Below are 13079 nucleotides of genomic sequence, written 5' to 3'. Positions count from 1 at the left end.
CCCGGTATCTTTATAAATTATCTACTATAAAAAGCACGTTATCACCCAGTTGGTTTTTATTTCAAGACAGGAATATCATGCAGTGGTATTTTCAGCATAAGGAAACTACTGAATCGGTCGCCATATTAACATTTATTTTAAGTGATATCACTGATATGTTTGCCGAGATTGATTATTATTACCAATTACAACTAGAACAGCTACGGGAAACAAAAGAACGAAAACACGTTGAGGTGTTAAATCAACTTATATCAGACATGGAATATATCAATGAACGAGTCGTTAAAATGATATCCGATAACAGCGATGGTAGTAAACAAAAATTCCTAACCGAGTATAATATCACAGAAGCCGATTTACCCGATTTCAAGTTTCCAGGATACAACGCGCCAGAACTAAGAAAGTCTCTTAATGATTTTCTCGGTCCATCAACTTATATCCTCAAACACGATAACGGAGATGGTGGTAGGCATATTGCCCCGTACAACGTAAATATCGCATCAGTGATAGCGATCAATCTAGTGTGTGATGTTATCGAAGGGAGTTACCAGGTGGATACCAAGCAATCAAATCAAGCTCAACAGGGATATATCCTTTATTCATTTTCACCAACAGCCCCTCCGGGATTTTTGATCATTGAGAGTCCGATTAATCCGGTCTATATGCGATGCCATAATCGGTTTTTAACGAGAATTAATTTCAGACTTACCGATCAGTCAAATAACCTAATTGACCTACAAGAGGAGGAGTTAGTGATCACTCTGTTTGTAAGATCATAGCAGCAGGGGGGGCGATGACATCGACGCGGGACGCCCGATGATTACCACGGGAAAACACCAACGAGATGTTGTCGCGAAATATAGCGTTTTCGAGCAAAAAACGCTAAGGCTCCATTTGCCAAACGGAGACTTTATTTTTTTTTTGTTCGAAAAGTGAGATTTCGAAGGAAGGCTCTATTTGTCGTTTTAAAGCCTCAATCAAATTTTGTCGAAAAAGTTGTCGGATTCGCCCCCCCTGCTGCTGTTATACTGGCCGCCATGTATAGCCTATCTTGTGCTGAAAATGGCGTTAACCATACAACAAAAACAACACCATAATAATTATATATTTCACTGGAAAGAACAACACAAAAAATGGACAGCTGACATTCAAACTTACAAATTCTTACTTGATTTTGAAATGCTGTCGCTGAAACTCAAATAATCGTGAAATGGGTTGTAATCCGTACAGGCCATTTTCTTTCCGTTAAACCGTAATTTGACTTTCGGAAGAGTGTTCCAGGCGACTAAATATATCTTGGCCATTCTCAAAGTCTTCTTATCTGGGTTTGGTTAGGTTTCACGTATAATACAGGTAACAATCCAAATCTTTTGTTTGTATCTCCTCCGATTAATTCGCAAAATGATTTCTCCATATGTATACCTTAATAAATTAAAACTTAAATGAATGGAATATATGTTAGTGACCTTAAAGGCGAATAACTGTTTAAAGATAATGTAAAACAATCATCCGGCGACCCCTATCATCAAATGGAATTTTCCTGAGTTTTCTGTCCAGCAAACTCGTGCATACGCTGCCAAGCGAAGTAATAATATCAAAGGAAGTCAAACCTTCAGCGGACCCAATTATGCTCGACTCAAAGGCACCGAATACACGTGTGTTGTCTTTGTCGGTGTATTCAGTCATGAAGCAATTAACAAGTAAAATACATCAAACGTGGGATCACTCGGCACTTATAGTGTGATTAAAAAAACAAAAACAAAAAACATTGATGTACGTTAACCCAGATGCTTCCACATTTCCGACATCTGACAAAACAAATCGATAGGGGTTCAGATCATAATAATAATAAGAGCACTCTCAACCTTTAAAAGTACTTTCAACCTCACAAAACCGATTACTCAAGAACATTTACGAGCAAATAAATGTGAACACAAGTTAGGAAATGAACTCAATTTATCGTAAAAATTTTTATGATTCAAATAAATATCATAATTAAAATGTATAATTTCCTTTTCATGGATTCAATCAAATTTTTTAAAATTATTGCAGAATGAATAACATAATGAAGATCAGTAATAATATATATATACCTTTCATGCTACTTGAAAGTGATATTATATATTCACACAAACCTAATAACGAAATTAATTAAAGGCACAATAGTGCAAAGTGTTTGTAATTTTGTGAATGTTACAGATCATGTAACTAGTGAAATGTGTCGACTTATAAGCTGAAATAGTTCAAAATAACCTAGACTTCGAGAAGATTAAATTGGAGACAAAATGAATCTTTGTGGGGGCCAGCTTTAATTGAAACTTGTAGGTCACGAACAGTTACGGAAGCCTCAAAAACGTATACGTCATCTTCGACCAGTGGGCGGGTTATGAGTCACGTGATTGTAATTTAAATATCTACTATAAACAAAAATGGCGGACACACGCGAGAGTCCAAAACGTAAAGGTCGGATGCGCTTGTCGCTTTCCGAGAAGAAACGTCGAAAAACTGTCTGAGAAACCGAACGGGACTTATCAAGGATTCGTCTTGGGAAACCAGTTTGTTTTGGAGAGCATTGATGTAAGAGTTAGGACTGGCATCAGGCACTGAAATGGCGAAGTTGTTGTTGGACAGGTAAGCCAATGTTTGTGTTATATGGTGATACGCATTAGTTTACCCAGGATCAAGTGACTGTGATGTCTGTGTATAAGTGTTCTCCATTTTTCAATATCATGTCCCTACTGTATGTTTGAAAGCACACTGTTTTATTAATACAATGTTTGCACAAGGACTTGCTTTGTGATATGCCCAAAATAGATGTGATCGGCTGATCAGTATTTCACTCGGTGACTGCATTGTGTGTATTGTATGTTAGGGTGGAATATATTATTTATTTTTTATAACAGCGTGCTCATAAAGGTCATTTTGTACACCTGTCAATTATCTTCGTGAGACAGGTTTTTTTTAAATTTCGCGAGGGAACTTAGATACATTTACAAGCGTTATCATTATTTATATCATATCTAGCCCTCTCTCTCTCTCTCACACACACACACACACACCCCTTAGGTTAATGTGACACGCACATTACTTGCATAAAAGTTTAATAACCTTATCATGTAAACGTGATGGAACAAATAATAAGATTTTATTGTACATCTTTCAACAACTAGTAAATCTATTATAAAGCACTGCATTGACTACAGTTACAAAAGGATCTCTACTCATGATTAGGAAAGGATGTTGTAGTGCTACCAGAATATATGGCTGGCAGATTGTTATCAGTTAAATTTTTGAGCTGCAGTCAAGTTAGTTTTATTGATGTGAATTTTTTTTAGATCTATTATTATGTATTCTTGCTTAAATGAAGTATTTCAGTTCTAAGTGTTTAACACAGTGCACAAAGAAACAGATTTAAAGCATAACTTATAATGCAAATGAATATTTAATTCATATTTTAAGTTACAAAGAATATAGCAAAAGACGAACTCGAGCATACAGAACCGATGGCCAGTAAATTTTCATGCTTCACATCAACACCTGGCCAAGTGCTTTTGCAACATACTGAAAGAATGAAGACACCTTCAGTATATAAAGTATTTGCTATTGAATCAGGAAGGTAAAAATGACAAATTTCTTGCAGATTTTTGTGTGTGTGGGTGGGGGTTGACTTACAATTGTCATTCTGCTAAAAACAATGATGTAACAAATGCAATGCTGATAAAGGACATTATTATAACTGCCAGCAGGTTGAGTTCCTACTTCATGCTTTTCTTAGTTTGAGTTTGAAAAAAACTTTGAATTTCGCTTTCTCAGAAGTGGGGTTGGGTATTTAAACTGTGCCACTCGATGCATAGAAAAAGGCATAACTTGAACAGTCATTGTTTTGGTTATGCAAAAACGTTCCGGTATACTGTGCTGGCTAACCCAATAATCACAGCTGGGTTTTTTTTCCCCACTCAATACTTAGAGGACCAGTGATTGTATATTGAAATTGCGTCTACATGCCTCATATGCTTTCTTTATGCCATTTCCCATTTATACATGTATCTATGTCCCACATAGATTTGATTTACAAATACTGTAAGTTCTCTTTAAATTTCATTTTTTATTCTTGGGAATTAAATGACTTGTTGCTATTCACTCTTTAATGTTGTAAAACGTTTGGAATTGAAAAGCTGTTACTGTTTTGATGATTGCTCTTCATGCATTTTTAACTTTATTTTATCTACCTACTTTTCAAGGTTGCCAAACAAATGGATAATATGGCTTTATCACAATGGTCTCAAGACATGAACCAGTTTTGGTTTTCATGCAAGACTGCTAGCAGCTATGGACAATCTTGTGTGAGTTATCAGTATTTTTATTTGAAACATATATGTAAACATTTGCTATTGTATACTTTTGTATGAAATCAAAATTACAGTGCATAATCCGTATCTTCTGATTTCTTTTAATGTATTTTTTATCCATATATATTCATCACCAGATCTTCTAGGTATGTAGTTTATTAAAAGTAATTTATTTGAAATGTCATAGTAATGTGGAATATTGAAGGAACAATGATCTGAGGAAATTTTGAATCCTGCTACGCTAACTATTAGCCAGTTCTACAATGTAGCTTTTACTTTATGATATCAATCAAGTTGTCTGATCAATATGGGGTCACCATGACAAGAGACCAGCTTTAGGTGCTAAAGGTATTGATTGTGGCATTCTTTCAGAATATCTTGAGGAGTGTCCTAAATCACATTACCAATACACGAGTAGATCCTCTCACATGGCCAAAGCATTAATAAATGTCTTCATGAACCTTACCTGGAGAATGAAGAGCTGACAAAGCCTTGGCTTGATGAAGATGATCCCAAGAAGAAAGCCGATGTGCTGAAAACCTTGGCACAGGTGCTCTTGGACCATAGGTTCCTAAACAGTGGAGCATTACTTAAATTTCAGGTATGCCATTTCAGGATTGCAACAATTGCATGGTATTTAAAAGAAAAATGTGAAGACCACTTTAAATATTTTTATTCTCAACTAAATAATAAATTACTGTATATATTTACCATTTGAAGATCTGAATAAATTAGAATTCATAAGATGTGAACACATGATACATGTATAGTGACTCTCCTTCTTAAGTCTTTGGTAATTTCAGGTATAATACATGTACATCAGGTATAAACAATTCCATGACACTCTATCAATAAACACTTCAGTAAAGATTTTATGTATGCAAAAATTACCAACAGTAATGATTATTTAATAATTGTATTAATCTGTTAGCAGATTACAAATAACACCTGTTACAAGATGCATGTTTTTGATAATTTCAGAAGCACTGCTGAGCTTGAAGTTTTTCGTCAGCAGATCATGATGTACAGTGCCAAGAGATTTTCATACGTCCCTCCTGTGTACAGGATTAGGAATGAGCTAGCTGCTTTGGATCACAATATACATAGTGGCTGAGATGTAATGAGAAACAAAGAAGGGGAGATAGTGTAAGCTTGTTTCACTACAGGACATTAGAAATAATTTTATATATTGATTGTGCATTATGATCCCTGCCTGGAGATCAGACAAATGAAGTATTATTCACATGTACAAGTCATGAAAACTTTGTATTAGATACAAGTCATTTTGCAACAATTGGCACACATTTATATTTGTGGTAAGGAATCTTATATTTTCATGCGTACAGAACTTGTAATTAGTATTGTTATCATTCTAGTGGATATTTATTTTGATTTAAGCAATGCAAGTCTAATAATTAGATCCAGTGATATGTATAGCACTTTCCCAGGGGACTGACACACTTTATTAAGGATATATGGGGTTTATGGAATGTCCTCAGGACGTTTGGGGTAGATGCTGTCATCATGATGATTACTAGCTAATACTGTTCATGAAAACATGTTGCTTTCTGAAGGAATGGGCAAAAATGCATCCTGTCTCACATAGTATTTTGCGGATAGAACAAATAAGAACAAAAACAAACCCTCAGCAACTCCGTCTTGAGAACTGATCATGAGGCTCTAATATTGGGTAAAAAGTTAATATGGGTTAGCATGGGGATGCTTGTCACACATGTTAAGAAAATAAAATTTTCTTTAAAACAGGCATCGATGTTACAACAAAAAAAAGCGGCAGATGGTCCATCTACCCTTGCAAGGAAAAGAAAACATCCCCACATCAGGGAGCTTATAAAGAAAGCCCTTATCTGTCAACTTGAGGGAAAGCAGGGTATGCAGAGGAGAAGAGAACTAAAGGAAGATGATCCCAGGAGAATTTGTAGAAACCTGGCACCTCAAGAACCACCATCAACTCTAGTTTTGGTGTGGTGAAGGAGATCTCTCGATTTTAGTTATGTAAAATATGAAACAGTGTCTGATATATGGAGGTGTCAGCTAAGGCAGGTTACACTATGAATTATCAGTAGTTGAAAATAAAATAATGTATAATATTGCTGAAAACTTTTTATATTGATTATTTATGATCGTGCCCACATTGTTTATAGGCAGAGATAGACTGATGTTAAAAAAATCTGAAAGCATTATTGTTTGATGCAATATTATGTGCATTTGTAAGAAAACAATGAATGAAGTCAAATGTATTCATTAATATACAAATTCAAACATGCAAGAAAGTGTTTAAGTTCATGCATGCCTTGAGGGGATGAAGCCAGTGTATTGTCCATTTGGATATTTGTCATGTATCTGCCAGAAACAGCAAGAAAGAATTACATGTCTCTGTCCAGACCCCAACCTTCCATGTTGCTGTAGTATGAACTGCCTATAGGTAGCATGACTGTTGGCACTCATCAAGTCAACTTTATCGTTGAGGACAAGAACATTTCATCTGTACATCTTGGACAAGGCAAGTACAGCCTCATCAAGGATTAGATCTTGAAAAATCTGAAAAATTATTCCAATTGTAATATGCTATTTCTAAAATGTAAAAAAATGTATTTTAAGAAATAATAGGAGCATGTGCTTATTCAAATGTTATTCATCTTCGATCAGCAAATTCCACTGTGAAATACAGGTGGATCAAAACTGCACATGGTTTATATTTTGACATGAACACTGAGAGTTCCATCGCAACTAGAACTGATAGTTTATGTTAAGATGGACAGCTCAAAGTTTTTGGGGAGCATTTCTAGAAGTCAGAGAGTCCTGCATTGGGATCAAATAGGAATGGCTGATTGCAGCTTAGATTTGTTTAGTATAGTGAGGTACCCACATTGAAATCAGGTAATGAAAAGAATCTACTCGATGAGTATCAACTGTAAATTAAAACAAAGTCCTTATCATTTGCATATGTATGCAGGTCTGTTTTTGGACGGCTTACAATTTTAAAATTATTTCACACTGGTTGCAAAGAAATTACATTTACAACAATCATGTATGTACATCAATTATCAATCTTTGAGAGTCCACCTTGGAAATGGAATTCATTGTAAATGTTGTATTGTAAGAGTAACTATCAAAGTTTTAATTCTGTTTGTAAATTGATGCAGTATTTTGATTTGATTGGTACAAAGTGCAAATTGTACATTCATAGGCTTGTGCTACACATATCCTGTATACAGAAAGAGGTTTTCTGTAATGTAGCCAACATACCTGTCAAGTTATTCATACCTTTTGTGATATACATTTTGTACATAAAAATTTTAAGCTTTTGCAATAACACGCTAAAGGAATATATATAAAAGTTATTGAAAGAATTAAAGAAATTTCAAAATTGCCATTGAATCGAGTAAATTTGTTATACAGAAATCATTTGCAGTAATCACCAGTTCAAAGGTGGAAACATTGAATGCCAAGCAGACTGGGCAATTAAAATTCTTACCCAAAAATGTTAGATCAGATATGAAGAAATAAAAAGTTTCTTGCAAGCCTTTGTGTCAGTCTTAATTCTGGATAAATAAAACAATTTAGGATTATTAAGTCCTTACGTTTATCATGATATTGCATATATAGTATTATCTTAACATATTTTGGGGCTTTAGAAATGCACATTAAGGCATGCATCATATTTAAAACAGAAGAATAAAAGTGCAGTATTTATTTCACAAGACTTAAATGGCTATATCAATTCTGTACATGTCTAATTTGTTTTGAAAACTGCAATCTAGTCAGGTCTAATTGCTGAACTCCAAAATAAGATTGCATAGACTTTTTGTTCCCATTTTGTATTTAAAAAAATAAAACTAATAAATGTATTACTTAAGTTGGTTTATTAATTCAATTGAAAAAAGATCAAGTTGACCTTAATAGTATTGAATGTTTGTATGCCACTAGAGTAGATCACTAATACCTATATATGAAATGATTTTAGCTAATCTACCTTTAGGCCCTCATACAAAGGCATTTATCTATTTTAAGTGTATCTCTGAAGCTGCTGTAGATATTGGTTTGGAAGAAGGAAATAGAGTTTGCATTTCTAAAGTCAACTGGAATACTATTCTAGAGCAAAGTTCCAGGTACTGGAAACATTTTTGGAATAATTCCTTATTTGGTTTGGGAATTTTATACTGTTTGGTAGACATGGATCACAGTTGTGGAGTATTACCAGGTAGCCTATACTTGAATAGTGATTGTAAATATTCAGGAGCACTATTATTGGATATCATGTACATTACTTTGGCTTTTCTCAAATGAATTCAGTCTTTAATAGGGAATAATTTTAACTTACCAGCTACAATTTTCCTTGCTTACTTTCTGGATTGATATAGCCTGAATGCACTTGTTTTAAGATGTGCCAGCTTTGCTACGATTTTATCATTTGAATTACTCCACACTGTGTTACAGTAGTCTAAATAGGGTTGTATGTAACTGTTATAAAATAGTTTTCTGTACCTTATCCTACTGAAAAGCCATAAACTTGAATTAACTTTGATACTGACATGTTCAGTCCATGATAAGTTGTTATCTACCAAAACACCAAGTAGTCTATCATGACAAACCATTTGCAAATTTGTATCCTTCCATGACAGACATAGTTCATCACAACCAAGATTTGTTCCTTTTTGCCATGTTGAGATAAATAATATTTTAGTTCTTCCAGTATTTACCACTATGCCATTGCATGTGCACCAGTTGTCCAGTTTGTTTAGGGCATCCTGTAAATAAATTTATAGTTTGCACTTTGTGTTTTGGATATCTGATAATGTTGTGTCATCTGCATAGAGATCTGTTGATGAAATTGAGTCCCTTAGCAAAAAGTGGTTGGCCATTAATAAATAGTATCAATAGTAATGGACCTAAAATTGAACCTTGTGGTACTACATATCTAATTGTTCCAGGTTCCGACAGAACCTTGTTTATATAAACATGTTGTGTTCTCTCACTTAAGTTTGAAGTAGACCATCTAATTGTGCTTTCATGACATTGGTTGATTTTTAGTTTCTTAAAAGAATTTAATGTACACCAACCCATAAACTTTCCTGAAATCTACAAATAGAGATCCTATTATTCAACTTTGATCAAGTGGTTGAAGCCATTTATCAGTTAGAGAGATCAAGTCAGTCTCACATGAATGTTTGTATCTAAAGCCTGATTGAATAGGGTGTAACAGCAACTGTTTCATTAAATATATGAACGAGTCATGGACATGTTTTCCCATCAATTTTGACAAGTTTTAGTTGTATTGAAATTGGCTGGTAGTTATCAGCATCATTCTTAGAACCAGATTTGTGCATAGGCATTACTTTTGCAGTTTTCCATATTTTGGGGACAGATGAGGTTGCAATATTTAAATTGATTATGAATGTTATGCTATCTGAAATAGCTGAGGCAGAAGTTTTAATGAGTGGTGGACCAATCTGATCAAGTCCTGTAGCTTTTTTAATATCAAGTTTACTGAGACAATTTTTAGCAGTTTATTTTATACCTGCGGGATAGAGAAACATCCCTCCTTAGGGATTTTTCAGTTCATTATAGTTGTTTTCTATCACTGGTTCTTTTAACTAAGTGGTAACGTTATGTCAGTGTCATGAGTGACTTTTGTGTCATTTATGAGAAGTGAGTGAATTTTATTTGTCTGATCTTTGTGTGTTACCCCCAATGAGTTCACTGAAAACTTTCCAAATGGAGTTTGTGTTGCTCTTTGTGCTTTCAGCATTGATTGATAAAAAGGTCCTTTTTAGCCTTTTCAATCATACTTGTTATTTCCCCATACTTGATATTGTGCATGGTTTCCCATAGCCTTCAATTGGTCTTGTGTCTTCATAGTATCTAGAATTTCAGTAGTAAATCAGTTAGGTTGGATTTCATACTTACTCAATGTACTTTTAGTGGTGCATGCTTAGAGACTACACTCAAAAATCAGTCCACACTTTTTGAGCTTCACGTGTCATCAAAATTTTGGATAATATATTCCATGGAACTTTATATAGGTCATCTTGAAATTGTTATTTACTTCAATTTTGGAAAGATCTGTAAATGATAGTTTTGTGTGTATTGTTCCTATTTATGTTGCATTTAACCTTTCTTGTCAAAAGAGTAGGATAGTGGTCACTAAGACCAACATTTGGTACATTAACATAGGACACATTGTTTGGTAGGTTGGTATAAATGTGATCAATAAGAGTGCTTGATATTTCTGTTACACTTGTGGGCTCATTTAATAGCTGGACTAGGCCTAATGATTAAAAAAAATTCCATCCAGTTACTCCTTATTTGAGTATTGAGTAGGTCCTTATTTACACTGCTGAGTATATATGTTTATTTCTCCTGTGCATGAACATTTTCTATTTGTTTCAAGGAGTTATCATTCCAAATTGCTTTGGAGGAAGGTGACCTATAAATGAAACCAACTAGGAATGATTCTGCATTATTTTGAGAAATTTCCACCCAAATACTCTCAATTTCATGTGACCCCAAATCGGGTCACCTTTCTGCATTTACATCTTGTAATGTATACAAGACACACACCCCACCCCCGCTGTCTCTGTCCCTGCATAATGGTTTATTGTAGCCTTGACAGTGAAATAGATTATCATTGTGGCTAGCATTTAATTTGGTTTCAGTGAGTCCTAAAACATGCATATTATTTTCCTTGGAAGAAAAACATTAACTTAATCTGTTATATTTTTTCCACTATACGTTGTACATTTAAGTGACCCATGTTAAAACCTTTTGTATTTAGCTTCATATCAATTATATGTATTTCATCGTACAATGGGGTACTCTATGAGATTGTCTCCATAATACTTTTACCATTTTGGTATTAAATGAGGTGGCCTCTGTATTTTCTATGGTATCTGTGCATAGTCTTCCTTTATCAAATCATATTGGGGTGGGGTGTTTAGTAGCAAGAAAAAGTAAAGCAGTTTAAACATACATTGTTTGGTAAAATAACTAATCCTTTAATACAAGTATGCATTTTCTAAGTTGTGCAAAACACTACTGACATATATATTGGAGTCTTTGCCAAGTTACTTAGTACCAAACATTTTTCAGTATCTATCAGTACTTGTTTTGCAAGATATAAATAAACAATTACCCTCATTCTTGTCTGCCTTGTCTGAACTATGTGTAGAGCTTGATCAGCTCGGTTTTTGGGCTGCACAGCATGTTTTCCTCCTCTCTCCCATCTGGTTTTTCAACTTCTTGCCCCATGCCTCATCCTCCCTCTTCCTCTTAAAGGTCACTCTAGAATTGAGCTTGAAAGTGAGCTGATTTAAGTCTGTCTAATGAATTTTAATATGTAAATGTATTTCATAATTTGACAACTAATATATTCATGATTACTTATCAAACTTATAGGAATATAGTGCTAACTTTGGATCAGAAATTAATACATGAGAGGTTGTGATTTGAAGGAAGTTTTTTGGGGTTGGATCAGGTTAAGTGTTGGGTGGTGTGGGGATCCAAAATTTAAAAAGGGCCCCTACTTTCCTCGAATGGGCACCAAAGCAAAATCTATGTGTCTATTTACTTAGTGTGCACAATACCCAATAAATATGTGCAAGAATAGAGCTGTGGTCAAACTTAAGCTGACAAGTGATTGTACGTTTCTGTGTGTGTATTTTTTTATGATTTGGCCCCGAGTTTTGAACCTAGATTCCATTATCTAGTTGCCGATTTTAAAAAAAAAAAAAAAAGCTTATCTAAAACCTTGTGTCTGTAAAGTATTAAATTGGAGAAGCACACAAATTCTTTTCCACTTTGTTTGAAACGTCAGAAAGATGGGTGTTAGTGGTCCACTGGTGACAATCTGGTTAGAATTTATAAATTGATTAATGAAATTACTCAATTTTGAGCATTTTTAAATATCCCTCATGCTTTTCATTTATAAAATTGAGTGGTGGGGACGTGAGGGAGTACGAATTCTACTGGGCAAGAAATAGAGTGAGTACCTGTGGGGTTTTGCAATACTGTACAGAGCACGTCATTTAAATTATTCTCGTACCACAAAAACTTTGAAATATAACTATAAAAGTAGTTCTACATACATTTCATTGTTTCCTCTCAAAATTAAAATTAGGAAAAGGAAAAGAAGAAAAGAACGAGATCAGAAGAAGATCGTACTCACCGTTGTTGACGTTTTGGGCGGTCTCGTAGCGTGGTTGTGTTTTACGTCATCATCTTCATTGTTTACAATGTGGCCTATAATTATGCAAATTTCGGTCACTGGAATTATGCGTGTTATTCATTCTGGATCTGCCGATCACTGCCGAGCGGGATTTCAACATGGAGACGATAGATTCGTTACTCTACGTACGAAGATTTCAGAGAGCTCGTATTTCATAACGGGAACCCCTAAGTATTTGATATTATCCTAGAAATGCCTTTTAAATAGTATTTAATCAGTTGATATACATAAATGTCCCAACATTTTTACAAGATATTCACCCTCAGCTGCACTATTGTGCCTTTAACCTACGGTTATGTTACACCGCGTTTGCGCAGGGATGTTCCTATTATGATATATTGAAAATTGCATTGATATGTACATTTTGACTTTGGTAACTTTTGCCGGTCAAGGTGCGTTTAAACTAGGGCATCTTTTGAGTGTAATTATCTGGCCAGAGTCGGCTTTCATGTATTGGAAAACTTTACTAAGTGCTTTCTTGACTC

At 34.6% G+C, this 13079-nt stretch overlaps 2 long non-coding RNA genes across 5 annotated transcripts; one reads left to right on the top strand and one right to left on the bottom strand.

Moving 5' to 3' along the window:
- The first annotated feature begins 2430 nt into the window (after window positions 1-2430).
- Window positions 2431-11507, top strand: LOC149784635 (uncharacterized). 4 transcript variants are annotated; one of them, XR_016413917.1, is made up of 5 exons: window positions 2431-2631; window positions 4242-4343; window positions 4722-4950; window positions 5331-5495; window positions 6114-11507. It is a non-coding gene; the product is annotated as an uncharacterized LOC149784635 (long non-coding RNA). The 4 variants fall into 4 exon arrangements; XR_016413916.1 differs by having other exon boundaries at window positions 3460-4343; XR_016413918.1 differs by lacking the exon at window positions 2431-2631 and adding an exon at window positions 3253-3616.
- Window positions 6770-12569, bottom strand: LOC149784634 (uncharacterized). The gene is made up of 3 exons (XR_016413919.1): window positions 12535-12569; window positions 11503-11651; window positions 6770-6908 (listed from the first exon to the last, which is right to left on the bottom strand). It is a non-coding gene; the product is annotated as an uncharacterized LOC149784634 (long non-coding RNA).
- Between the last annotated feature and the right edge of the window lie 510 nt (window positions 12570-13079).

Source organism: Sinohyriopsis cumingii, chromosome 14 (genome assembly GCF_028554795.1).
Source record: "Sinohyriopsis cumingii isolate HCF-2022 chromosome 14, ASM2855479v2, whole genome shotgun sequence".
Classification (NCBI taxonomy): Eukaryota; Metazoa; Mollusca; class Bivalvia; order Unionida; family Unionidae; genus Sinohyriopsis; species Sinohyriopsis cumingii.
Note: the sequence above shows the minus strand (reverse complement) of the source record. Positions and strands in the feature narration are given on the sequence as shown.